Genomic DNA, 27858 nt, shown 5'->3' with positions numbered 1-27858 from the left:
GTCCCCGGGCAGGCAGTGTTTATTCAGCTTAGGGCGCTAGCAATCAACTGCCCTGGCCCCCACTGATCACCAATGGTAAGAGGAGGCTGCCCCTAGGCATAGGCCGATGCCCTAGGCAATTGCCTAGTATGCCTATGCCTAGGGCCGGCTCTGGGTGCAGTGTAGACTGTTGAGGAATTGGTGAGTGACAGGTGCCATTGGGAGGTAAACCAGAGACAGTTGTGTCACTAGCCAAGAGCAGGGGGGGTGTCGCCCTCAAAGTGTTGGCTTTTCTGCAGTGACAGGAGCTAGGAACTGCAGTGTGGTATACTACTCTGCTGATGGTAGTGCCTGCGGTAGTATGTAGACAACAAGGAGGGATCTCAAAAGATCCCTTTCCTGCACAAGCTAGCATGTAAATAGCAGGTTGTGAGGACATTCAGAAAACGACACAATCTCAGTATGGAAAATAGTTTCACTGTCAAATTCCAAAAATAATACATTGTTAGAGTTTGATGAATTCTACAATTTATACATCCCATGGTATGGGGAGTGTGTATATATGATCAGGGCAAGGCTATAAAAAGGCCATATAAGTCATATCTCCTTTGTTATAGCCTTGATTTAACAGGGGTGAAATTATGTAAAAATAAAGTCAGTTTAATGATCATGTGTAAGCCCCTTAAAAAATAATGGAACCAACTGAATGTATGTCCTGTTTGCATAGTTTATCTTGCTTGAACTCCCACTGGCCATGCCCAGAAATTGTGCTTCCACACAAGAATGAGACTAAAACATTCTGATGGTAAGTACACTTGGCAGGTACGACAGGTCTGAAGGGACTTTCTCACATGGCACAAGTTTAATAAGGGCATGTTCATGCAAAGGCAAGCTGTGCTGTATAGACAGACTATAAGCACTGGTTAGGTGTACAGTACGCCCAGTCCGGACTCATGATAATGACTAGTAGCGCAAACGGTGCATATGCTGCAAGAAGCAGAGATGTGCACAAGTGAAGGTGTGTGCAGCCAGGGCCAAATTAACAATGGGGCGGATGGATCTGCAGCTCCAGGCTTCCACATGAAAATAGGCCAACCATCATGACAGAATGATAATTACCAGACAGGCACCAGCTAGCCACATGGTTGGCCATAAATCAGAATAAGTATTAAATTGTGCAATTTTTGTACTTATATTTCATGGGAGACATTGGGGTGTATAGTGTATGGGACCTCCATGCACACATGGCATTGGCCTCACCTTCTCCATTCATCATAATAGACAATTCAACATTTACAGCTCCAGGACCATTAGGCCCTTAATCTGTCCCTCTGTGCAGCCACTGGCGTATTTATAATGGGTGCTATGTGCGCTGTGGAAACAGGCCCACCAGGGTCCAGGGGGCTCACACTGCATACCCTGCATCCAGTTTTTCCAATACAGCAGCACTGTAGAAATCACTTAGAAAATACATGGTGACCATTTTCCTGGCATTTCACGCATGCACAGTTACAAAATAACTGGGGAATTGGCTGCCGTACCATTTTCTCAGAGACCTTTGCATGCGCAGTAGACGCTTGGACACCACTAGGGTCCCCTAGTGATACTAATGCCTCGAGTCTATAAAACGGCCAGCTAGAGACGAGAGGGTCCAGACTGAGTCTGCACACTCCTCTCTAGAAGTGCCCCTAAGTACAGCTCTGCATATGTGCAGAAATACATATTGTACTGTAAATTTCTTGTGAACGTTTCTTTGAGCAATGTATACTCAATTCACGTCCAGCTCGGCCCCATTCAGTTCTGTGGGACATTTTTGTTAAGAAATTGTTTAGAATTTAGCTTTTTCTCATCTGTGTAAGTAGACCGAGACTAATACGAGGCTTCCCCACCTCGTCAATATAATGTCATATGTTTACTTTTGCAGAAAGTAATAAATTAAATTATGACTTTTTTGTTTATTATTTGACATTTCTTTTGCTTTTAAAACCAGTTTAATTCATAACTGTCTGAATATGGTGTTAACAATTGTAATGTACTTGCTACATAATATATTCCAAAAAGCACTGTGAAAAGGACCTTAAGGAACAGCACTGCCTATTGGATCCAAGGCAAGCCCCAAAAATCTTTGTTTTCAGGATATTGGTGCATATGGGGAATGCTGTCAAACCTCTAAACTGCATTTTCGAATTTTGACTGGATTTTTAACATTAATGCATTGCCTCCAATGTGTTAACTGTTTACAGGACAGCTGTGTGTTGAACTATACACCTAAATATTCTGAGTAAAACTGTCTGATTGATGGCAGCCAAGTTAAGAGTTTTGTGGGGAATTGAAGTCAACTTTGTAACCTGTTTAATAGTTAAGTGAGAAATTGAGTACTGAAAGTGATTAACCCCTTGTAATATCATCATGTGTAAGAGAGCGTGTACATGGCCAATAATCATTCAGACTTCTCCCGCAGGTTATAGGACACGTTAAATAGTTCATTGATCCCTTCATCTCTGCTTTTAATTAAAAAGTGAGTCAGGACTTGCTAACAATCAGATATGTAGCAGAGGTTTCAAAACAAGGAAAGCTATGCATTTCTTAAGTGACCGAAAAAAAAAGTCCAAATAGGGCTTTTAACTTGAGACTCCCTGGGTTTCTAGGTATTTATAAGACTGCCGGACTTGAAATAATAAAAAAACATAACCCTGCATATTTATCTCTGAGCCGAGGATATTTTATACAGTTGAACTGCCTCATGCTGTTCTTGATTGGTGTGCTCATGAATAGAAATCATCGTGTAAACATACACAGCGTGACTGTCTATCGTGGGGCTAGTGGCCGCTGCTGGGAGCCAAGTTAGCAATCAGGAACCTGTCTGACCTTGTAAGCTTTGCCACACCACACAGGAAGCATTGGGGAAAGATATAAAGCTAATATGAATCAGACAATTACTAAAACATTAATAACACAGGCTTAAAATATGTTTTAGAGCATCGAGGGAACTTGGACCTAATTACATAAAATCAGTCTAGGGCATTCGCACCAGAGCAGCAAAATGCATGAACTGAAATAATATCTGAACAAGGAGTTATTAGCAATGGCCAATCTTTGCAGTTATACCCACATTTATTAGTTCTGCGTGGGTATTACCCTGCTCAGTTATTCAAATGCATTTAAGTGCCAGGCTTCTTGCAATAATGGAAATAAAAGTTTTATTTTTATTTCCAACTTTTTCGATAACCTTCTTTTAGCAGTGTTAAAAAAAAAAAATAGCTATCGGCCTGAAAACTTTCATTTCCTGTGTGTGCCCCAAGACCTGCAAAAATGCATGTAAAAAAGCTACAATATCTGTACACAATTACACACCCGGCTGGGTTATTTCATCTAAATCAATGGCCGCAAAGGGACATGCCATTAGGAGCTCTGTAATATAACACACTCCGTGGGCTCTCTTGATGTGTGAGAATGTCTTCTCCCCTTCACTGCATATTTCATCCTGTCTCCAGCTTCAGACAAGGCTCAGCATTCAGATCAGATGGGATCAAAAGTGTTCTCTGCTCACAGATAAACATGCACATGGAAAGTGAGAAAATCTATACAATTCCATGTTAGCTTGTGCCGGTACAAGGACTTTCTGCTCTTTCTGTTACCTTTCGACTCTTGGGCAAGCTGTAGAAACAATAAAGAGAGAGACAAGGACATTTAATGGCGATAAATACATTTCAGCTGCAGTCTGAATATATATACCTCACTGAATGAAATTTATCAGTGCTAATTTTTGCCATTCTCTGTCTCCATTCCAGCTATGTAGGAGTTAAATCAGAATCAAAAGTCAAATTACTAGTTAGGCATCAATACTAAAAACACAGAACATCATATTTAAGAAGGATTACAGTATACATATTGCTATCACCATCTCTGGGTGGAAACATCAGATTCAACTGCTTTTTTTATTTAACAAAAAAAAAGTTTATAATTTTATTGTTTTTGTGTTCTTTTTAATGAAAGTAGAATTGAAAGTCCAAGTATGTGGTTCCAGCTCCAATGTGCATGTGCGAGTCAGCAAAATAAATAGGCATACTGCATGTGGTACCCAAAATGTATAAAAGTATGGGCACATACACTACTGTTCAAAAGTTTGGGTCGCTTAGAAATTATTTTTGAAAGAAAAGTACTGTTTTTTTGAAAATGGGTTGGCTTGTTAGAGAAGCTATAGAACTGGCCTTCCTTTGAGCTAGTTGAGTATATGGAGCATCATATTTGTGGGTTCAATTATACTCTCAAAATAACCAGAAAAACAGTCTATTCTTGTTCTTCGAAATGTAAGCTATTCCATGTGAGAAGTTGCCAAGAAACTAAACCTTTACTACAACAGTATGTACTACTCCTTTCAGAGAACAGCACAAACAGGCTCTACCCACAGTAGAAAGACAAAATGGAGGCCCCAGTACACATCTGAGCAAGAAGACAAGTACACTATAGTCTCTTGTTAGGGAAATAGATGCCTCAGAGGTCCTCAACTGGCAGCTTCATTAAATGGTACCTGCAAAACACCAATGTCTACAGTGAAGAGGCATCTCTGGGATGCTGGCTTTCTAGGCAGAGTGGCAAAGAAAAAAGGACATACTGTATCTAAGACTGGCCAATAAAAGGAAAAGATTAATATGGGCAAAAGAACACAGACATTGGATAGAGGAAGATTGGAAAAAAGTATTGTGGACAGTCAAATCGAAGTTTGAGGTTTTTGGATCACACAGAAGAACATTTGTGAGATGCAGAACAAGTGAAAGGATGCTGGAAGAGTGCCTGATGCCATGTCAAGCATTGTGGAAATAATATGGTGGTCTGGGGCTTCTTTGGTGCTGGTAAAGTGGGAGATTTGTACAAGGTAAAAGGGATTTTGAATAAGGATTTAACATTTGATTGGAGCCAATTTCCTCCAACAGGACGATGACTCAAAGCACAACTACAAATTATGCAAGAACTATTTATGGAAGAAGCAGGCAGCTGGTGTTTTTTCTGTAATAGAGTGGCCAGCACAGTCACCAGAACTTAACCCCACAGAGCTGTTGTGGGAGTATAGTATGCAAGATCCAACTTGTGGAAGGTGCTTCAGAAAGCATGGGGTGAAATTTCTTCAGATTACCTCAACAAATGAACAGCTAGAATACCACAGGACCATAGGCGTGCGCAGCCCATTTTCTTAGGGGGTGCACCATTGGAGGGGCGTGTCCATCACGCCTACTGGGCGTGTTCATCATTGCGTATTATTATACATAATGCCACACACTGTAACGCCCATTAGACATAATGCCACACACAATAATGCCCATCACACATGCCACACACAGTAATGCCATCTCACAGTTATGCCCATTCCACATTATGTCAGGACTTGACAAATCTTCGCATAATAGGGACGGTGCGCGCCAAAAATTTACACCGTAATGCATATTACACATCACACAGCCATTACATAGTATACCACATTCCATAATGCCCATTACACGTTATGCCACACACTGTAATTTTTATGAGCCTACCATCCATTCTGAGACTGTAGGCAAGTAGGACACAGTATACATACGCACAGCTGATACACACACATAGTATACATACAAACAGCCAACACATACACACTCATAGTATACACATACAGAGTCGTCCGTCCCCCCCCCCCCACACATACTATACATATACACAGCCCCCTATGCACACGCAGGACACAGGTATATACATACAGAACCCCCCCACACATAGTATACATATACACAGCCCCCTACAGTATATATATATATATATATATATATATATATATATATATATATATATACATACACTGCAAATAAGGATGTCACTCCGGGTCTTTCTTTGTGCAAAAAAAGGTGCTTTACTGCTGCCTACGGCGTTTCAGGACTAGCCGGTCTTCAGGACATACACGACGGGCTAGTCCCGAAACGCCATAGGCAGCAGTAAAAAAACTTTTTTTGCACAAAGAAAGACCCGGAGTGACATCCTTATTTGCAGTGTATATGGTGGAAAGTACTTTCTCTCCGGATGGGCACCTGGGCAAAATAGACGCACGTTTGAATGAGGAGTGCCGGACCCTGCATAAGAAAATATATATATATATATATATATACATATATATACACACACACACACACACACACACACACACACATATATATATATACACACACACACACACACACACACACACATACATACACATACATACACACACACACACACACACTATACACATACACATACATATCATACATACGCACACACACACACACACACATAGATGTACTGTAGTATACACAGAGCCCCCTCCCACACACACACACACACACACACACACACACACACACACACACACACAGCATACATATACACAGCCCCTCTATGCACACACACACATGCAGTATACATACAAAAATCTGATACATACACACACACACACCCTTTTGGCATAACAATAAAAAACAGGCAGCATCATTAAAGACAAATATAAAAACAACTTTTTATACCCCCCCCCCCCTTCCCAATAAAACAAAGCCATAGACTGCCAGATGATATACAAACCCCCCTGTTCCAGCACCTCCTGAGTCCCGGTAAGCAGAGCAGAGCAGACCTGCAGCAGGCAGGAAGTCCTCAGTCCCTCCTCACCCAGGCAGCGAAGCTGTGTACGTCAGCTCCCCCTAGAGGCAGCCAGGGGCCTCACTAGATACAGATTGTACTGTATCCTGCTGCAGCAGCCCGGCTCTGCCACGTCTGTCACACACACTGCAGCCGAGCTTGCTCCGCTCCCCCTGATGTCGGCTCTCGCTGCAATTGTCAGGGGGTGCCCATCATTAGGAGGTGCCTGTGCACCCCTGGCACCCCCTGTGCGCACGCCTATGCACAGGACTGCAATGCTGCAATTGCTGCTAAATGAACATTCTTTGACGAAAGCAAAGTTTGAAGGACAAAATAATTGACCCCAAACTATTGAAGGATAGTGTATAAATAGGTTTAGATGGCACATTACAGCAGAGATGACAGCTCCAGTGAATCCATAAAGCAATCCCTTCCCACACTAGTAGAGAGGCTAGGCATCTGCATAGTAAAATAGCTGTGGCTGGTATTCAATTAACCCTGGGAACATCAGGAGTTTTTCCATGATTTTTTTCAGGATATCCAGTTTGGACACCTGAATAAAAAAATGAAACAGTGACATTTTCTGGGATTTTGCTTTGCCTGCTGGAGGCAGGTGAAACAAAATCCTGATAAACTTCAGCATGCCCCATCTTATCAAGGTTAACTGAATACAAGGAGACAATGATCAAATGTAATTGAATACTGACTTGACTGTGACAATCTTAAAGGACAGAAAAATTGGATGGATTTATTGTAAGCAATGTAGTGAGCAACGACATCAAAGTCTGAATGATAAAGAAAATGATAAAGAAAAACAATGTTGCATCTTCTCTCTAGCTAATATAGGGATTGGAGAATTTAAACTACTGTATGAAGACTGCAACAAAGAAACTACTGTATAAAGACAGTTTGAACAAATTGGAATTATTTACGTTAGAAAAGAGACGTTTCAGTGGACATGCTAAACGTGTACAAATATATCAAAAGCCAATATAAGGAACTGTCAGGCAACCTTTTAGCTTTGAGGAAGGACTCTAGGACACATGGGCATGAGTTTAGACTAGAGGAAAAAATATTTTGTTCCCTTAGAAGGAAAATATTTTTTTATGGACAGGGCAGCCAAATTGTGGAACTCTCTTCCTGGGGAGGTGGTGTCGGCAGACACAATAAATAAGTTTAAAATAAGGTTGGAAACATCTATTGGCCAAAAACATCCAGGAGTACAAACAAGAATCATAATATGTCTTTAAATAAATAAGAATATACAACACATAATAGGGGATGTAGCAAATGGATCATACACACTAAACAAGGTTGAACTTGATGGACACACGTCTTTATTCGGCCTTAACTTCTATGTAACTATGGGCCTTATTCTAGTTCACTCTTTCTGACAAAATCCTTCTTAGATGGACAAAACCATGTGCACTGCAGGTGGGGCAGATGTAAAATGTGCAGAGAGAATTCGATTTGAGTGAGTTCTTTTCTTTCTGTGCAGGGTAAATACGGGCTGCATTATTTTTACACTGCAATATATATCATCTCACTTTGAAGTAAAACCCCACCTAAATCTAATTCTCTGTGCACAAGTGACATCTGCCCCACCTGCAGTGCACATGGTTTTGTCCATCTAAGAAGGATTTTGTCAGAAAGAGTGAACTAGAATAAGGCCCTATGTAACTAAGTAGTATATTACTTCTTCTGTAACACAGTACTATTATATTCTATGCACACACAGCATATCTTGCATACATAATATATAGATATTCTTATTGAACAGCAAAATAGAGTGGGGTTAGTCAGACCTGATCACTGCTGGGTGATTTATATATTTATTAACAGTTTCTTACATAACGCAGCAAATTATGTTGCGCTTTACAATTGGAAACAAGGATACAACAAAGTGGGTATATAGTTTACAGAAAAAAAGTATGAGGGCCCTGCCTGCAGGTTTACAAGCTGTTAGCAGAGCCTCATGATCAGATAGCCGACTGTGAAAACCCGCTCTGTGCAAGTCTGTGAATGGCTTGTGAAAATCACCCAATCAGCGGCTAACATCCACATGAAACTCACTCACCATTGAATGATTATACCAGTCTGTGCTGTCTGTGTGTAACCCAGAACCTGCTCTATCTGTGATAGAAACTGGCTGATCGAGGCTGGAGCTGAGGTCATACGCCCTCCCTGAAAACGCTTGACCACACATGCATTTTTCCTGACACTTTCAGAAAACGTCCAGGTGACACCCACAAATGGCGGCTTCCTGTTAATTAACTTGTGAACAGCTAGCGATCAGAATAGTTGCTGGATTTTGACGTTGTTTGGTCTGAATAACTTCCATAATGCCTTCACATTAGTGTGTAAGTTTGTATATACTCCAGATTTATCAGTCGCTTACATAATATATATGATCACAGAGTGTCTGAGTAAGAGGTAGACACAATGTTTGCACGGTTAAGGAATTTGTTTTATACTGCACATGTGTCAGAGTTGTACTGAACAGAAAGGGATTGACTAGTGCAAGCACAAGCAGTAAGAATTTATTTGCCAAGTAAGTGACAGTCAGTGAGCATTTGTGGGAGGTGAGGGGGTGAGCCAAACATAGGCATGTCGCACAGGGGCACATTAAGAGAGGAGGCGGACCGAGTGCAGTCCCCGTCTAGGCCGCTTCCTCTTTAGCTAGCAGAGCAATAGACAGTGGACCAGAGCCAGATTAACCAAAAGGCTGATAAAGATGCTGCCTAGGGTGCCAGGAATGGTGTGTGTGTGTGTGTGTGTGTGTGTGTGTGTGTGTGTGTGTGTGTGTGTGTGGAGAGTGGGAGGGGGGGGAAAGCCTATGTTGCAGATGACAGCCGAGGAATAAAATGAAGGACTAATTTATTCCATGTTTGTTAGCCATAACCTTTACTATTGTACTGTGTGTGTGTGTGTGTGTGTGTGTGTGTGTGTGTGTGTGTGTGTGTGTGTGTGTGTGTGTGTGTGTGTGTGTGTGAGGGGCAAGGGGGGGGAGAGTACAGTTCTTAAGGTGACTACCAGGTGGCTGGGCTAATGTAATTTACTGATAGAATCATTACTATATGCATACTTGCCTACTTTTGAAAACCAGTTTCAGGGAGATTCCTATAGCATATGTGACATCCCCTTAAAGGGGTAAGGTTTTTTAAATCGCCGTCAGACTAAAATAGAACCGTTCTGGGAGTCTGAGCTGTACAAGGTAGTGGATATTCCCTATCCCGATGTGGACACATACAAAGTTTCCAGGCTGAGTGCCGAAGGAGTATGGTTAGTCCATCGCAGCCAATTGAAGAAATATATGGAGTCGTTGGTTCCCCAAGAGAAATTGGCTACTAAGAAGCAGAGTGCCAGTGATTCGCCCCTAGCCGCCGAGGTTAGTCAACCTTGGGAATCCTTTGATTACATGATGATGCTCTTCTGGCCTCTGAGTGGAGTGGGTTCCGCTAACCCCTATCTCTCCCCAACTATTCCAGTTGAAATGGATCCTCCTGGTCTCAGTGAAATTGAGCAAATGACCGACGGGGCCAAGAGACACCGTTTGGAGTGCCGGTGCCAGAACTACGGCGTTCTGAACGAAGTACCAGGGGTGTCGTGCCCTCCAGGTACAGAGATTAGATATTCATCCTTCTACCAGTCTACTATAATTAGAAAGGAGTGGAGGTGATGTGAGGTGGCCTGTGGACATGCCATTGTTCAGAGGGGAAGAATGTGACATCCCCTTAAAGGGGTAAGGTTTCCCTATAACTAAAACTCAGTGCTGACCCTTGTATATAGCTAATGTAAAATGAGGGGCTGTGCAAACATCCTATTTATTTGTATACATGTATATTGTGTTAGACATAGCCTGTGTTGAACCCAGGGGGTCTCGTGCCAGTCCCCGAGGACTGTGGGCTATAGGAAGGAGACAGGACTAGGACCCTATTGGATCGCACTGATGTGCAGTAAGGATGAGAACTGTGTAAATAAAGTTTCCAGGAGCGTGCCTGCGGCTCTGAGCAGGGCGCGTGAGGAAAGGGTTAAAAAGCCGAGCCGTTAACGGCTGTGTCGCAGTTGACGGGCAGAGAATGAAGGAAGCAGAGCTACGCAGCAGTTTCTGATAGTAGACAGCGTGACTGAATTAGGGAGGATAATCCGGGAGTGCTTACCGGAGCTCCGGTGCAGTGTCCTGAAGAGCGGTGACAGAGTGGTGATCGGCGGCTTCCAGAACAGGAAAGTCATAGCGGAGATCCGGCAGCTGCGTCATCGAGGAGGCGGGCTGGGAGGCGTGTCGACGGCCGGGTCCTTCTAAAGGCCAGGGGAGAAGTCGGAACGAACTGGTGATCCCGCAGCAGGAGTGTGAGTGAGTATCTAGACACTACCCGATAACTGTGGGAATTAAGTGAGGCAGGCAGGAATCCTTAAGTAATTAGTGCTACTGCAGGGCTACAGAGCAGGAACCTCAAATCTGGTCAGCAGACGGTGAGAAGGAGCTGAGGCGAGCAGGTAGCCTAAGTACCATACAGTTCAGTTAGAGGGCTCTGCAACAGGGACACCTTGTGGCCGTAGAGAGAAACTGACAGCTAGTGTTGGCATAAAGTGGTTAAGAAAGGACTGAGTAACCTCTAGCATTTCCAAGCAAGCAACCCATCAGCCTAGGCTAGCGCAGGACGACATCTTACAACAAAGTCCCGGCTAAACCCGACGGCCAGTGTCAGGGGACGCCTATCAGGGGACACCTTCAGTCAGCTAACAGGGAGTTAAGGAAGCAGCAAGGCAGAGAGCTAAACCCGACTGGCCGAGTCAGGGGACGCTCATAAGGCTCACCGGTATCCAAAGAGAAGTGTTTATTCGCTACCTGTATAAGGGCTAAACCCGGCTTAGAGCCAGGGGACGCCCCGGAAGACGCGACTTTGTCATCAATTAAGCATTAGGGACAGTGCAGGAAAAGGCAGCGCTGGTATAGATACCCTTGCCAGATAAAGGTATTCTAAGGCAGAAGGATTCGGTATAAACAGACTGAAGTTTAAGGAAATGTGGAGGAAATGTTTTACAGCAACAGAGTTTGCATAGCGTATTGACTTTAACTAAACTAAGACATTGACATTCATAGTTATAGATTTAGAATTTGTGTTACTTACCTGTAGAAGTGTAGAAGTGGAGGAGTACGAGGTCGAAGGTATCTAGAAAATAAGAAAGTACATAAGGTTGAGTAAGTGCACTAGTTATACATTATTGCTCAACAATATTTTAGCTTTATTAATTAAACAGTAGTGAGAGGCCTATCACTCTTGAGGGTAAAATAGTTAGTATTTTTGTTAATTTAATTGAGAATATTGTTTGTGTTGTTACGGGCAACTAAAGGTAAGACAACTAAGCCAATGTTTCCCGAGACAGCCTGAGTCGCAGAAACCAAGAAGGGAGCAGATCACGTTCCGGTCTAATAAAACCTTGTTGTCTGTGTTACAGAAATTGTAGATTGGCTGTGTTGTCCAAGTACTTGTGCCTTGTTACGATATATATGTTTATGTCACTATCTAGTTGTTAAATAAAACTCACCTAAAGCATCTTTCATGTGGATACTTAATCTGAAGATAACCACCTTAATACTTACCAAGCCGGAGAGGGCGACACATACCTCCCAACTTTCCCGACGCAGCCCCCCCCCCCCACGGGAAAGAGCGGAGCTACAGGTCATGTGGGCATGGCCTCTATAATCAGGACAGTTCGGAGGTATGCTATAGTACTAAAAGCAGCAAAAAGAAAAAAATAGTTTAAGTATTGTACTGCATCCATACATAGCTCGCATAAAACACTGGGCGTTCCTCTGTTCCAGCCCCCTGCCCGCCCCCTTCCCTCCCCTGAGAGTGCGAACACCTCGGCGAGAGTGATACTGGACGTGAATCAGCCCCAAAGTGCATTATACACTGCCACCCCATATTACACACAGAGACATATTACATTATACACAGCCCCCATATTACATTATACACCACCCCCATATTACATTATACACCACCCCCCATATTACACTATACACAGTCCGCCATATTACATTATACACCACCCCCCATATTACACTATACACAGCCCCCCATATTACATTATACACCACCCCCCATATTACACTATACACAGTCCCCCATATTACATTATACACCACCCCCCATATTACATTATACACAGCCCCCATATTACATTATACACAGCCCCCATATTACATTATACACAGCCCTCCATATTACACTATACACAGTCCCCCATATTACATTATACACTACCCCCCATATTACATTATACACCACCCCCTCATATTACATTATGCACAGCCCCCATATTACATTATACACCACCCCCCATATTACACACAGCCATATTACATTATACACAGCCCCCCACACACACATTGCAGTTACTCCCCCATATGACATTATATACAACTCCCTGATACTATAGTACATTATATACATTCACCCCATAATACATTATAAACAGCCTCCCCTATATTACATTATAAACACCCCCCCCCCCCCCACACACACACACACACACACACACACACACACACAGTTTCTCTCCCATATATATATTTCAGCCCACACTCCCCAGTACACACAGCACTCACCTAGCTGTGTTGATCCTTGTAGGGGAGTGCAGGGACCCTGTGTGTGGTGGGAGCAGGCAGTGTGGTGAGGGGGAAGCATTGGGCAGCCGCCAGCCGGTGACAGGAGAAGCAGGCAGAGCAACCATGAGTAGGGCTGAGGCACGGAGTGTGGTGGGCGGAGCCAACTCCGGAAGCCCTGGCTGCTGCTTATGCTGACACTCCTGCAGTACTCCTCCCGACTTCCTGGCAGCAGCAGCTCGGCCACCCATATCCCCGCGGTGGCCGGCAGTGATGTTGCCGCACAAGCCCGCCCCCTACATGCGCAGTCCGGATTTTATTGAGAGACCCAAAAAGCGGGAGGTGCCGGTATGTTTGCGGGGCAGCGGGGGGGTAATGCAAATAGCGGGAGCCTCCCGCTAAATGCGGGAGGGTAGGCATGTATGCTATATGTACATTGTGCTACAGCACCAGCTGGGCAGCCTAAAGCCAAAGTCTCCTTCCCATGCCACCAGCATTAGATCCTACATGTGTCAGTGCGCAGAGGCTTACCGCAGGTGGTGGTCATGCTGTCTGCTCTAAGGGCCACGTGCACACAGGAGGCCGGATCTGGGCAGCATGGTGTGGCAGTGGAGGCCGCCATTGTAGCACAGTGTAGTGAAGTAGCAGACCTGCTGCATGTCTGTGGCTGTGAGAGGAGGTGTGCCTGGTTCTCTGCAGTGTCTCCAGTAAGGGAGCAGCCATATTGGAGACCAAGGTTTCTCCAATCTCCTGCCAGGGGTTTTCTCCAGCCAATCCCGTGAGTCTTTCCCTGATAAAAGGGGTCTGTCCCATGTTTTCCTGCCAGTGCTTCAGTCTACCTCCTGGAGAGTGGTTCAGTGGCTTTGCGCTCCACAGTATTCCTGATTAACCTGCTGATGCTCCTGTCCAGTGTACCTTAAAGGTACCAGTGCCGCAGTGACCCACCAGCATGCTGCAGGGGACATGCTGTTGGGATTACCTCCAAGGGATTACCTCCAAGCGCTTCACAGTTGTTCTCCAAAGCTCACAGTGACTCTCAGCTATATTCAAGGTACTGCAGTTATTCTAAGTTGGATCCAAGTGTCACAGTTATTTTCAAGTTGCATTCAAGTGCCACAGTTATTCTAAACCAGTGGTCAGGGAACTCAGTCCTCATTACCCCACGCAGTGCATGTTTTGCAGGTCTCCTCACAGAATCACAAGTGAAATAATTAACTCCACCTGCGGACCTTATAAAATGTGTCTGAGTAATTAGTACACCTGTGCACCTGCTGGGTTACCAGCAAAACATGCACTGTGTGGGGTAATGAGGACCGCGTTCCCTGACCACTGTTCTAAACTGTATCCAAGTGCCACAGTTACTCTCAAGTTGTACCAAAGTGCTGCAGTTATTCTAAGTTGCATCCAAGTGTCACAGTCATTCTAAGTTGTGTCCAAGTGCCGCAGTTATTCTCAATTTGTATTTAAGTGTTGCAGTTATTCTAAGTTGTATCCAAGTGCTTCAGTTATACACAGTTAGGGCTGCAGCTAACCACAGTCATAACCAAGCTCTCCAGTTATTCAGTTATATCACGGTTGCTTCCACTGCCATAGCAATTGTACCAAGTGCTACAGTTAACCACAGTTATACCACATCTTCACAGCTCCAAGTCTTGACAGTTCCAAGTCTTGACAGCTCCAAGTCTTGACAGCTCCAAGTCTTGACAGCTCCAAGTCTTGACAGCTCCAAGTCTTGACAGCTCCAAGTCTTGACAGCTCCAAGTCTTGACAGCTCCAAGTCTTGACAGCTCCAAGTCTTGACAGCTCCAAGTCTTGACAGCTCCAAGTCTTGACAGCTCCAAGTCTTGACAGCTCCAAGTCTTGACAGCTCCAAGTCTTGACAGCTCCAAGTCTTGACAGCTCCAAGTCTTCACAGCTCCAAGTCTTCACAGCTCCAAGTCCAGACAGTTACAAGTCCTTACTCATTTACAGTCATTCCCAAAGTTCCTCACTCATTCCCAACTTGTTACAGTATTCTCCAAGGTCCTCGCCATAGTCTACAACTCCTTACAGTGGTCTCCAAGTTCTTCAATCTCCCTCAACCTCGTTACAGTTCCTCATCGGAGTTCTATGCAACAGTCCATCCATTATTATATGAACTGCTACTGTATTACTGTTGCTTAATGTCTCACGTTACCAGTTATTTCTGATTGATGCTATTTCAGTTTAATCATTGACTGTACTGCAAGACCTTATTATCATTAAACCTTCTAAACTCTGCTCAACATCTCTTCCATTTATCTGATACCTTAGTACATAAGTAAGCACTACCTTCATCCACCAAGCTTCCACCATCCAATTCCCATATCCTCTATGGATACTTCCCATTTGCCAGTCCCTAAAAATCCACAGAGTGTGAAAACATGCCAGTTGTATAGCTTTTGTTACATGCACATGGGCTACTGTCTGAGTGCCCATACACATGTGTTTAGCAGCATTGCAATGGGAGCTACATGTGTATTAGCCTAGAGCACCTGGAACCTTTATTCAGGCCACGCTGTAGTCACTGTGGTCACTACAAGCCCCTAGCACTGTCCCAGGGAAATAGCAGGGAAATTTAAATGATGCAGCGGTTTTTACAGTGGTGAATCTGCCGACATGTGACTCTGGAAGGTAAGTAGTCAAATGTTGTATGTGGGGTATGCGGTGTGGACCCCTCTAGGTGCCAGGGGCCAGTGTGCAGGGCCGTTTCTAGACAATTTAGCTCCCAGGGCAAAGAAATAAAAAATGCGCCCCCCCCCCCCCCCAAAGACACATAAGAAATTGCGCGCGCCGAAGGCGAAATAGGGGCGTGGTTTCTTTTTATAGGGGGTGTGGCTTAATATAAGGGCATGGTCTAGCAGGAAAACAAGTACCTTACATCTCATTTTTGCAACCTGCATGTCCAGACATTGGTTACCGCAAGAATTGTCATTGTCCTCCCGCATTTAAGTTGGCCGGCTGAAGGCCACACAGTGACATAAAAATATAAAGGCCCACACAGTGACCTAGTACGCCTCACAGATCAAGGCCAAACAATGACAGGCTACTTAAATCATTGTACACTTTTTATCCGTGATGCCAATTACACATAACGCCGCACACTATGATGACAATTACACATTACGCCGCACACTGTGATGACAATTACATATTACGCCGCACACCATGATGACAATTACACATTATGTCGCACACCATGATGACAATTACACATTATGTCGCACACCATGATGCCCATTAGACCCCACACTGTGATGCCCATTACACTTACACTGTGATGGCAATTACACAATACTCCCCACACGAATGCCTATTACACATTATGCCCCACGCGCCGCTGCCGTACAACTGATACCGTTTACTAATATGCCCCCACAGTGCCAGATATGCCCCCACAGTGCCACACATATGCCCCCACAGTGCCACACATATGCCCCCACAGTGCCACACATATGCCCCCACAGTGCCACAAGCAGCAATACTCACTGTCTCTGGCCCTGGGTCTCCCCCTCCAGTCCCGCGCCGCTGCCATATGCCCCCACAGTGCCAGATATGCCCCCACAGTGCCACATATATGCCCCCACAGTGCAAAATATGCCCCCACAGTGCCAAATATGCCCCCACAGTGCCACAGATATGCCTTCACAGTGCCACACATATGCCCCTACAGTGCCATATATGCCCCACACAGTGCCAAATATGCCCCACACAGTGCCACAGATATGCCCCCACATATATGCCCCCACAGTGCAAAATATGCCCCCACAGTGCCAAATATGCCCCCACACAGTGCCACAGATATGCCTTCGCAGTGCCACGCATATGCCCCTACAGTGCCAAATATGCCCCCACAGTGCCACAGATATGCCCCCACAGTGCCACAGATATGCCCCTACAGTGCCACAGATATGCCCCTACAGTGCCACAGATATGCCCCTACAGTGCCACACATGTCCCTACAGTGCCACACATATGCCCCCAAAGTGCCACACATATGCCCCCAAAGTGCCACACATATGCCCCCAAAGTGCCAGAAGCAGCACAACTCACTGTGGCCATGGGTCTCCCCCTCAAGTCCCCTGCCATCGCTGGTGGTGCTGCTGCTGCTTCTTCTTCTTTCCTGGGGAGGGGAGCGGAGCGTCTCTCCTTCCCTTCCCCTTCACTGTGTGTACCACTACCTGAGCCGTCAGCCATTCATACCTCGCGGGCTGGCTCCTGATTGGCTGCCGGCCCGCGAGGCGAGCTCTGATTGGCTGACAGCCCAGTGACCGAGGGGAAGGAGAGACGGGCGATGCGCTCCGCTCTCCTCCCCTCCCCAGGGGAGAGGGGGAAGGAAGTGCGGCAGGCGGCGGCAGCGTGTGCGTCAGGGTTGGGGGGGGAGCTGCCTGGCGCCCTGGCTGTTTACAGAGGCGGACAAGCCGTGCGGCACCCCGGGCTGCTGCACGGCTTGTCCGCCTCTAGAAACGGCCCTGCCTGTGTGAATCGCACACACTGCACCCATTATAGATACGCCAGTGATGTTGTGACAAACATTCTGAGCAACCAAAAGGTATACCATCAGATGATGCTTGTTGTACACAAGTGGCAGATCAGAGACCCTGGACCAGATGTACTATGCTTGAAAAGTGATAAAATGGAGAGTGATAAACTACCAGTCAATCAGCTCCTACCTGCCATGTCACAGGCTGTGTTTGAAAGATGACAGGTAGGAGCTTTTTGGTTGGTGGTTTATCACTCTATTTTATCACTTATCACAAGATTATTACATCTGTCCCCCTGTCACTGGGTGTCTCCGTACCCTAACCTGTGACTGCAACAGCATATTTTTGCAAATCAAGTTCTTTCATTGAAGTACTCTCTTACTAGTTGGTCCCTGTCTTATTACATGCATACGTTTTGTAAATCAACAAAACATAATAATTAGCATATAAGAAAATTGAGTCTAGAGCACTCAACTCAATCATTTGTAGTCTTCAACGCTTAAAAGCGAATCAAGCAATGTTGGGTATACTGATTTATCTGTATTACAGCTCTGTTATATATATATATATATATATATATATATATATATATATATATATATATATATATATATATATATATATACATACACACATACAGAGTACCACAACACTCGCCATCCCTGCGAATGGGGTGCAAACAGCACTCGCCATTCCCAGGTTGGGGTGAAAGTGGCCTGTGACCACATGCTCTAATAAATACAAATACAGGGACTCAACACTCTCCATAATGAACAAACTCACCTTAGTATACAATTAATCAAATAAATAATGGGGTTTTAGTTCATGAATTGATCAATGCATTTAAGCTTGCAGCCCATCGCCAAGGGACCCCATTTCACTGCAAGTCCTACACTAGCAATTGTTTCTCAAGAGCCTGCCAACTGCTGACACATCATAGCTAAAGTCGACATGCGTTTTTTCCTGGTTTAAAGCTCACCTGCCAAGTGCCTTATGGCTTTTAAAGATGAGGCAGTCACCTAACACAACACCTGACTTAGAATTAAAGGGGCAGCTGTAACAGGTTACAGATAAATTAGCTCATCTGGGGTGAAAGAGAAAGCTATGATCACAGTAACAAAGGTTAATAAAAATTAACCCACATATATACACACATACAGAGTACCACAACACTCGCCATCCCTGCGAATGGGGTGCAAACAGCACTCGCCATTCCCAGGTTGGGGTGAAAGTGGCCTGTGACCACATGCTCTAATAAATACAAATACAGGGACTCAACACTCTCCATAATGAACAAACTCACCTTAGTATACAATTAATCAAATAAATAATGGGGTTTTAGTTCATTAATTGATCAATGCATTTAAGCTTGCAGCCCATCGCCAAGGGACCCCATTTCACTGCAAGTCCTACACTAGCAATTGTTTCTCAAGAGCCTGCCAACTGCTGACACATCATAGCTAAAGTCGACATGCGTTTTTTCCTGGTTTAAAGCTCACCTGCCAAGTGCCTTATGGCTTTTAAAGATGAGGCAGTCACCTAACACAACACCTGACTTAGAATTAAAGGGGCAGCTGTAACAGGTTACAGATAAATTAGCTCATCTGGGGTGAAAGAGAAAGCTATGATCACAGTAACAAAGGTTAATAAAAATTAACCCACATATATACACACATACAGAGTACCACAACACTCGCCATCCCTGCGAATGGGGTGCAAACAGCACTCGCCATTCCCAGGTTGGGGTGAAAGTGGCCTGTGACCACATGCTCTAATAAATACAAATACAGGGACTCAACACTCTCCATAATGAACAAACTCACCTTAGTATACAATTAATCAAATAAATAATGGGGTTTTAGTTCATGAATTGATCAATGCATTTAAGCTTGCAGCCCATCGCCAAGGGACCCCATTTCACTGCAAGTCCTACACTAGCAATTGTTTCTCAAGAGCCTGCCAACTGCTGACACATCATAGCTAAAGTCTGCATGCGTTTTTTCCTGGTTTAAAGCTCACCTGCCAAGTGCCTTATATATATATATCAAGAGAAAAAAGGGGGTTGGGGCTTTGTCTGCGCTCTAAGGTTCGCAGCACCTCTAGATACCTCGCTGTTAATAGAGGTATATGGTAGACATAAAGACAAGAAAAAGGTATAGAGGTGCGCTGGTAGTTTCACAGAATGTGTGTACACACAAAAGTATAATAACAAATTTAAAAAATTTATTTCATAAAATGACATAAAACATACTGAATAGTACACATGATCCTGGTAGGATAAATTACTGATACCCTAACACCCCTGAAGAAGTCCTATTGGGACGAAACGCGTAGGGTCTTTCAGAAAAGGGGTTCTTCAACCGAGAAAATAAGAACTTGATCATATCATTACAACAATCTGTCGGAAAGTGTGTGTCACACATGTAATTTATCCTACCAGGATCATGTGTACTATTCAGTATGTTTTATGTCATTTTATGAAATAAATTTTTTAAATTTGTTATTATACTTTTGTGTGTACACACATTCTGTGAAACTACCAGCGCACCTCTATACCTTTTTCTTGTCTTTATATATATATATATATATAATAGTAATAAGAGAAAGCGCTCCATAGTGCATGAAAAAGTTTTACAATTTTAATGACAATGGCATCGCGGCAGGGGCGTGGCGAAGGGCGGCGATGTATATTAATACATCTTGCCTTAAGTGCAGCACGCACAGTTGTTGGAGCGGTTGCACTCAATGATGTCACTCGGCCGTGAGGCTCAGCAGCAGCGTGGAAGTCACCCAGATAGCTTTGGGTCAGAGACGATGCTAGGCCACGCTCCAACGCATTTCGTTGTCGACTTCGTCAGAGGGCTGGCCTAGCGTCAGTCTCCTACCCTTAAATCGCGTACATGGAGAGAGGCAATCTTAGCCGCAGCTGAGCTCTTAACTCTATATTAAACTCTTTCATAAATAAGTGTTATCACTTTAGCGTGGCCAAATTTGACCTGCCAGGACTAATCAGTCTATAAAGGTTTTGAATTTTTTTAAGCACCAGATTGCCTCTTCTTCTGATACTCACAAAATAATTTTTTTTTAAAAAGGAATCATTTTTTCGATATCACGCACATACAATAATAAAAAACAAATAGTGATTCCACAATTATGTGAACATTGCAAAAATTATAAGTTATTATACAGGATTATACAGAAAAATGATACAAATGGAACAATTATAATGCCAGGTAATTAACATACCGAAAATCAATGTCGGCATTGTATATACTAATATGCTGACTAGCATTTAAAGATACATAATAGAATTTTAAAAATACAAGCATTTTAAAAAGTACATAAAAATACAAATACAAAAGCAGAATACGGGATGGAACAAAGGCATATTATATAAATTGAAATAGATAAAGACAAATGTCATAAGCAGCAATGTAACAAAAAAATATATATATATATATGCAACAAAAACAACAAAGTGGCAAAAACAACAATATAATATTCCATCAGAGAGACAATAGAATTATATATTTATCCAATGAAGAGAGTAATCTCCATACCTTCATTTAATCCATCTGGGTACAAAGTACCCAGATGGTACATCCAAAAAGATTCCCTTTTTAAAAGTAATTTATCCTTATTGCCACCTCTAATATCTGTATTAACAGATTCTATGCCAGTAAATCTCATGTCTTTCGGATCTCCGTTCTGACACACTGAAAAATGTCGCGGCACACTGTGATTTGTTATATGATTTTTTATATTTCTGTAGTGCTCTAAAATGCGGATTTTTAAAGCTCTTTTTGTCTGTCCCACGTACTGTATCTCATACCACAGGCACAGATCAGAAGATACACCACGTATGTGGTTTTACAATTGATAATACCTTTAATTGTCCTTTTCTTGAAGCAACAGATACAGGGATGTCCCATTCCTGGAGAAGTTTTACACCAGCCTCCAGAGACGAGATGACAAAAGTAGAGCTGTCCTTCCGCACCAGTAATTTAACTGGGAAACCCCATCGGTATGGTATATCCTGAGCACGAAGAGCCGCTGTAATAGGCTGAAAGGATCTTCGTTTGGTTATGGTATGGATTGAGAAGTCAGGGAAGAGTTGTAGATTGCCCAAGATGTCTGCATCTTCCACTTGGCGAGAGGCCTTGAGGATGTCTTCCTTGATGTAGAAGAAGTGTAGGCGTAAGAGGATATCTCTGGGGGAGCTACTAGGAGCAGAGCGGGGTTTGGGGAGTCGGTGTATACGATCAATCAATAGATCCTTATCATCAGCCGAGGGCAATAATTTCTTGAAGAGCGAGACAGCAAAATCACGCAGGCCATCAGCGGGCACAGACTCAGGAACTCCCCTTATTTTAACATTGTTCCGTCTTGATCGATCTTCCAGATCCGCCAGTTTATTCTTGACCATGAAAAGCTCTTCTAGGACTGAGTTATGAGAAGAGAGGAGGTCATTATGAGAAGAGACTAGTTCTTGCATTTTAGTCTCCAGATTGTTGGTACGATCTCCAATAGCCGACACCTCACCACTAAGTTGAGTAATGGAGGATTGTAGATCAGTGCAAAGGTCTGAACGGAGTGCTTGAAGCATCTGATGGAGTGTGCGGACTGTTAGCGGAGCGTCCGTGGGGGGTCCAGGGCTGGGTTCAGTAGTAGCTGGTGAGGCCGTTGAAGATGCAGCGGGCAGGCGAGGTTTTACGGCTTGTGCTGTCACAGGAGTTCGATGGGGGGCAAATTTAATAGGGGGTGCCAGAGCAGATATCTTGTTTTTTTTACCAGGCATGATGTCCCTCCAAGGAATGATACAATGGGTAGTGGTGCCAGGCAGGAAGATTACTTATGGTTCCAGAGCAGGTAGTTTAAATCAAAAAGGTCTCATGGGTGTGGAGGATCTCACATAGTCATTACGGATACATTAGAGATGCAGGGTGGGACCTGGGTACTGCCCGGTTGTGAGCAGTGGGGAGGAGTAGCAGAGTGACTGCAGTTATTTATATATTTATTTAGGTGCTTTTTATTGTCAGCTTTTTTTTTTTTATATTATTTTAAAAAAAACTGCAAGGACGGGGAAACCCGTCCCCCGGCTCCGCAGCGCTGAACTCCCCGGTCACTGGGTAGGTAGAGGGGATGGGTGATGGCAGTGTAGGGGTCCAGAGATAGCTTAGGGGAAAAGGAGAGCCCTTTTGGAGCTGATTTGTGCCGGAGCTCCTGCCCTGCACGTCCGTCCAGCTAGCTATCCAAGCCACGCGCCCCCCCAATTTTCCTTTTCTTAACCCCCTTTCCTACAATTTTTGTGTGAACTTTAAGGCCATGTTGGCACATCTTGTACCTTTCACAACTGTAAAAACCTGAAGGAGAAGGTGTCTGAAAAAACATAGGTCGAATGGCTGTTCTCGATTCAGTGGGTAGAAGGCTGGGTGCTAGTTTAGTATGTAAGGTCTTTGCTCTTCTAAACACTTAATCTGGGGAGGGGCCCAGTCTATCCTTTAAAATAGGGTCCATTCTAAGGACAGACCAGTGTTAATTCAGAATCTTTCTCATTTATATATTGTTGGTATTATACTGTGTCACAAATGGAAAAAAAACAGGGTTCCCAGGCTTTTTTTTCTTTATATTGGATAAGCGATTTTCTATCTAAATTCCTGCCTTTTGTAAGTGCATTATTTATGAGGTTTTTGGGATAGCCCTTTTCCTCGAAACAAGATACATATGTTAGCGCTTGTTGTTCAAAAACCTCAAGAGAGCTGCAATTGCGCCGCAGTCTTAGCAGGTGTAAATATGGAAGGTTTGTCTTCCACTTTTTCTGACGACAACTCTCGTATTAAAATAGTTGGTACTATCTACTTTAAAAAAGTTTGTGTTTCTATACTAGAACCCTCCATAGGTCCAGCTGTTAAAGTTAGATCTAGGAACTCTATGGACTTATTGTTAAAGTTATATGTGAAACCCAGATTGTATGAATGAATGTGTGTGTATGTATGTTATAAATTCCAAAAAACAATCCTGGGACCCTCTCCATACAATTATAAGGTTGTCTATATACCTTTTAAGTACCACAATATTCTCGGAAAAAGAATTATCATTATAGATATGTTGATTTTCCCATTACCCTAAATAAAGGTTCGAGGACCCCGGGGCACAAATTGTGCCCATAGCCGTCCCGCACAGCTGTATATAATAATGACCAAGAAAGGTAAAATAATTGAACTTAAGTACAAAATTTAAACATTTCAAAATAAAGGCACATTTAGTATCTGAGAGCTCTGTATTACACTTATTTATGAAAGAGTGTAATATAGAGTTAAGAGCTCAGCTGTGGCTAAGAATGCCTCTCTCCGTGTACGCAATTTAAGAGTAGTAGAAAGACGCTAGGCCAGACTTCTGATGAAGTTGATGACGAAACGCGTTAGAACATGGCCTAGCGTCGTCTCTGACCTGAAGCTATCTGGGTGAATACCTTGCTACCACTGAGCCTCATGGCCGAGTGTACCGGCTCCCCGGCCGAGTGACATCATTGAGTGTAACCGCTCCAACAACTGTGCATGCTGCCCTTCACCATGCCCCATCACGATGTCAGGGCATATGTACTAACATATGCAGCTGGCATTGCGGTGCGGTGATGGCGGCCCCCCGCGATACCTGTTCTGTGGTGTGCGGGGGGTCTCTGTCACCTCCCAGCCGCCTTCTGCTCCCCTGAAGCTGGGACAGCTCAGTGTGGCTGTCCCCAGCACCTCCTCCTCCCCCTGAATCCGTAAGGACGTCCGGCTGCATTGCTAGGGGGAGGAAGGGCTTACCTAAAAGGGAAGCTGGAGGGAGGGGGAGGTTGGCGAGGTGGCGGGGTTGCGGCGGAGGCGGCGGGCAGTGAAAAGAAGCCCATAGGCTTCTATAGGGTATCCATACCCTACTATGCGGTATCGTAGCGGTGCGGTTTTAATACATAGGAAAATGCGGTAAAACGGGGGTACATCCCACCCTTCATGTGAAACATCTTCTGTGTTTAGTACCGCTCTCTCTCTCTCTCTCTCTCTCTCTCTCTCTCTCTCTCTCTCTCTCTCTCTCTCTCTCTCTCTCTCTCTCTCTCTCTCTCTCTCTCTCTATATCTATATATATATATATATATATATATATATACAGAATCTGCTGCGCTATATAAGAAACTGTAAATAAATAAATTGTGTGTGTGTGTGTGTCCTTAAAGCAAGCGGCACTCAGAGACTCAAGTTTCCGAGTGCTGCTTGCTTTAAGGACATATTAGCAATAGAGATGTGCAGGCTCTGATGTACTCTGATTTCAAAGCAGGATCTTATTGGCTATCAACTGTCAACAACCGTCATATGATTTGGGATAGCCAATAAGATCCTGCTTTGAAATCAAGTAAATCAGAGCCTGCACATCTCTAATTGGCAAAGGTTTTGCACTCCACTTGAAGGCATCGGAGCCAGTGATCCCGTAGGGGTCTCCAGAGTGCCGGAGACACAAACACGTATATACTCACAATTGACGTCTCCCTTTAAACCTAGCAGCTAGCTGACAATTTCCAAACATTGTATAGTCCAAGAAGGCCACCCCTTGGACTGTCTTAATTCCTGGATGTCCAGGACACTCCTAACTATTACAGGCCGTCCTCTGTTTTCTGGTAAAATGAGGGGGTTGGCTCCTTTAACTACACAGTGAGAGGGGAAGTGAGTCACCCCAGAGTGCACATATGCATTCATATGTGTAGGCACCATATTTACAGAATTACAATCGTCAGGAATGGTCATCCCAATGCACCAATCCCCAATTTCATCACTGATTTGTCAATGCTGTATAAATGTATTAGTTTCCATCAGTCCTTGTCCCATTGCAGCTTACTATAAAAAAAAATCACACACAAACACACACACATGAGGATCTATTCTTGACAGCAGCCAAATGATCTATCAGTGTATCTTTGGAGTGCAGGAGAAAGCCGAAGCAACCAGAGAAAGTCGAAGCAACCAGAGAAAGTAAGGTCCTGGTTTGAATTGAACCAATGGCCTGAGTGCAGTGAGGCAGCAATGCTAGCTATGGTTCCTCTTTTCTGTTCCATACATAAATGGAGAAATGTAGGCAAAACAATTATAATATTTGTGATATATTGGGGGAAATTTACTAAGATCACGAATACAAAAAGTCATATGCGTATTTCACCCTACGAATGAATACGACTGACTACGCATGGTAATGTCGTACCCAAAATCGTGTTCCGGAGGATAATTTACTAAAGAGTCGTATTCGTGAAAATCGTATTTTCCGATGTCTTATTGAGTCGTAGATGTACGTTTGATTTTTGCGTAAACGAGGTTGTATTTTCCTGGCGTATTTTTGTTTTTCATACACTTTCAACGTGGCGTATGTTATTTTACGATATTCATACCACATCTACACATTTGTGACTAGAAAAATACGAATATGCGTATTGCAAAAAAAGTGTGTTTTCTTCATTTACATATCTTACACATGAGTACATGAACAAATATTCACAATGCATATAACAATTGTATGTAGTCCCACACATAAACACACAACATGCACATCTCCCAGAAACATATGCAATATGCTGAAAAATCAAGCATCCATTATTTTTAAGCACTTATTGGAAAATGCATGCACAGGAGGTGTAATCCAGGCCCTCACGGACCATCATTCGCATCCACATACTGTAGCTGTGTTGGAAGAACACAATGTGGCTGCACAGAAGAAACATAAGTAGGTGCTTATGTAAGCAGAACAAATGTGTCATGGAGAAACACCACACATTTTTAATTACCATTGCTACAAATATAAACACATTAATATGTTACATAGTGAGTAGATGTTGATAGAGCACAAATGTAGAGAAATGAGTACACATTAGTAACTGAGCAATTAAAGCAAGGCAGACGTTATACTCCATCTCTTACCACATATAAATAGTAATAATGCAGGCTTCCTGTGTTCTCCATCCTCAATATATGTTTACATTACACACATCAGCAGACATTATTTAAGGTGTGTATAGCATTTGAAATGATCGTTGGTTTTTATTAGGCACACATTTGTGATTACATTTGTATGTGGAGTACTTTGGGACATTTAGAACATGTGCAGCATTGTTTGTGGAAAAATACACTTTAAAATACACTTCAAAATCAAAGTGTATTTTGTTGGCGTATTTCTTTCATGATTTGTAGCCATTTACGAATCGTATATGTCCGTTTTACGAATATGCATCCTTAGTAAATTAGTCACATCCATCTAGACCAGTGGTTCCCAAACGGTGTGCCTAGGCACCCTGGGGTGCCTCAGGACACTTGCAAGGGTGCCTTGGGTTGGTGGACCAGGATCAATTCATATTATTTATGGTCAATGTACCAGGCAAAACCAGTGCTTGTGGCTGACAATCATAATATATGTGGATAAACAGAAGCAAATTTTCTGAATTTCTCGATAAGAAGCATTTGGCCTAGGGATGCCTTGAAAATATTTTGATGCTCTAGGGCGCCGTGATTCAAAAAAGTTTGGGAACCCCTGGTCTAGACAATGCAAAAAATAGGCGTATTCTAGCAATGGTGTAGCCATTCGTATTTGTAGATTTAGATACACATACGACATGAATCCGCCATTACGACTTCAGTACGACTTGTACGAAAACACGTATGAATGCATTAGTAAATGCTGAAAATTCGAAAACGCCTAAAAAACACGTATTTTTCCCTACAAATACGCATGAAAAATACGAATTCATCTTAGTAAATTTCCCCCATTATGTCCTTAGTGCTTATTTGCTGGAATGAAAGATCTGGAGATTTTACTGCAAAGAGAAGGGGAAGAAGGTGTCTTGACAGATTGTTATGAGCGAAATGTATCCAGATGCCTTTCTTCTATATTTAATCATGCTTACCAGCATTTTTATTATTGTAACTGCTTGTTGGATGTATTCTGCTCCACACCTGGATATAAATACTCAAATATGGTGTTTCTATTTAGGTTTCCTCTGGAGTAAATGGGGCAAACTATGGAGTATATTTGATGCTCTGCAGATATGTCCTTGCAGATGTCTGTAGAAGTAGAGTCCCTATGCACATAACATAACAGTGTCTGCTTATTATG

At 43.5% G+C, this 27858-nt stretch overlaps 2 long non-coding RNA genes across 2 annotated transcripts in view; one reads left to right on the top strand and one right to left on the bottom strand.

The window, feature by feature from the left end:
- Nucleotides 1–1714: 1714 nt before the first annotated feature.
- On the bottom strand, nucleotides 1715–18686 carry LOC146028236 (uncharacterized). The gene is made up of 3 exons (XR_014455202.1): nucleotides 18514–18686; nucleotides 11748–11789; nucleotides 1715–3636 (listed from the first exon to the last, which is right to left on the bottom strand). It is a non-coding gene; the product is annotated as an uncharacterized LOC146028236 (long non-coding RNA).
- LOC146028247 (uncharacterized) overlaps nucleotides 14070–27858 on the top strand; it is a 78754-nt gene continuing 64965 nt past the window's right edge. Inside the window, exon 1 of the long non-coding RNA XR_014455204.1 lies at nucleotides 14070–14279. This is a non-coding gene — a long non-coding RNA (uncharacterized LOC146028247). The remainder of the gene's footprint in view (nucleotides 14280–27858) is intronic.

Source organism: Crinia signifera, chromosome 1 (assembly GCF_055691185.1).
Source record: "Crinia signifera chromosome 1, ASM5569118v1, whole genome shotgun sequence".
In the NCBI taxonomy this organism is placed as follows: Eukaryota; Metazoa; Chordata; class Amphibia; order Anura; family Myobatrachidae; genus Crinia; species Crinia signifera.
The sequence above is the reverse complement of the archived record's forward strand: the minus strand, read 5'-3'. Positions and strand labels throughout refer to the sequence as shown.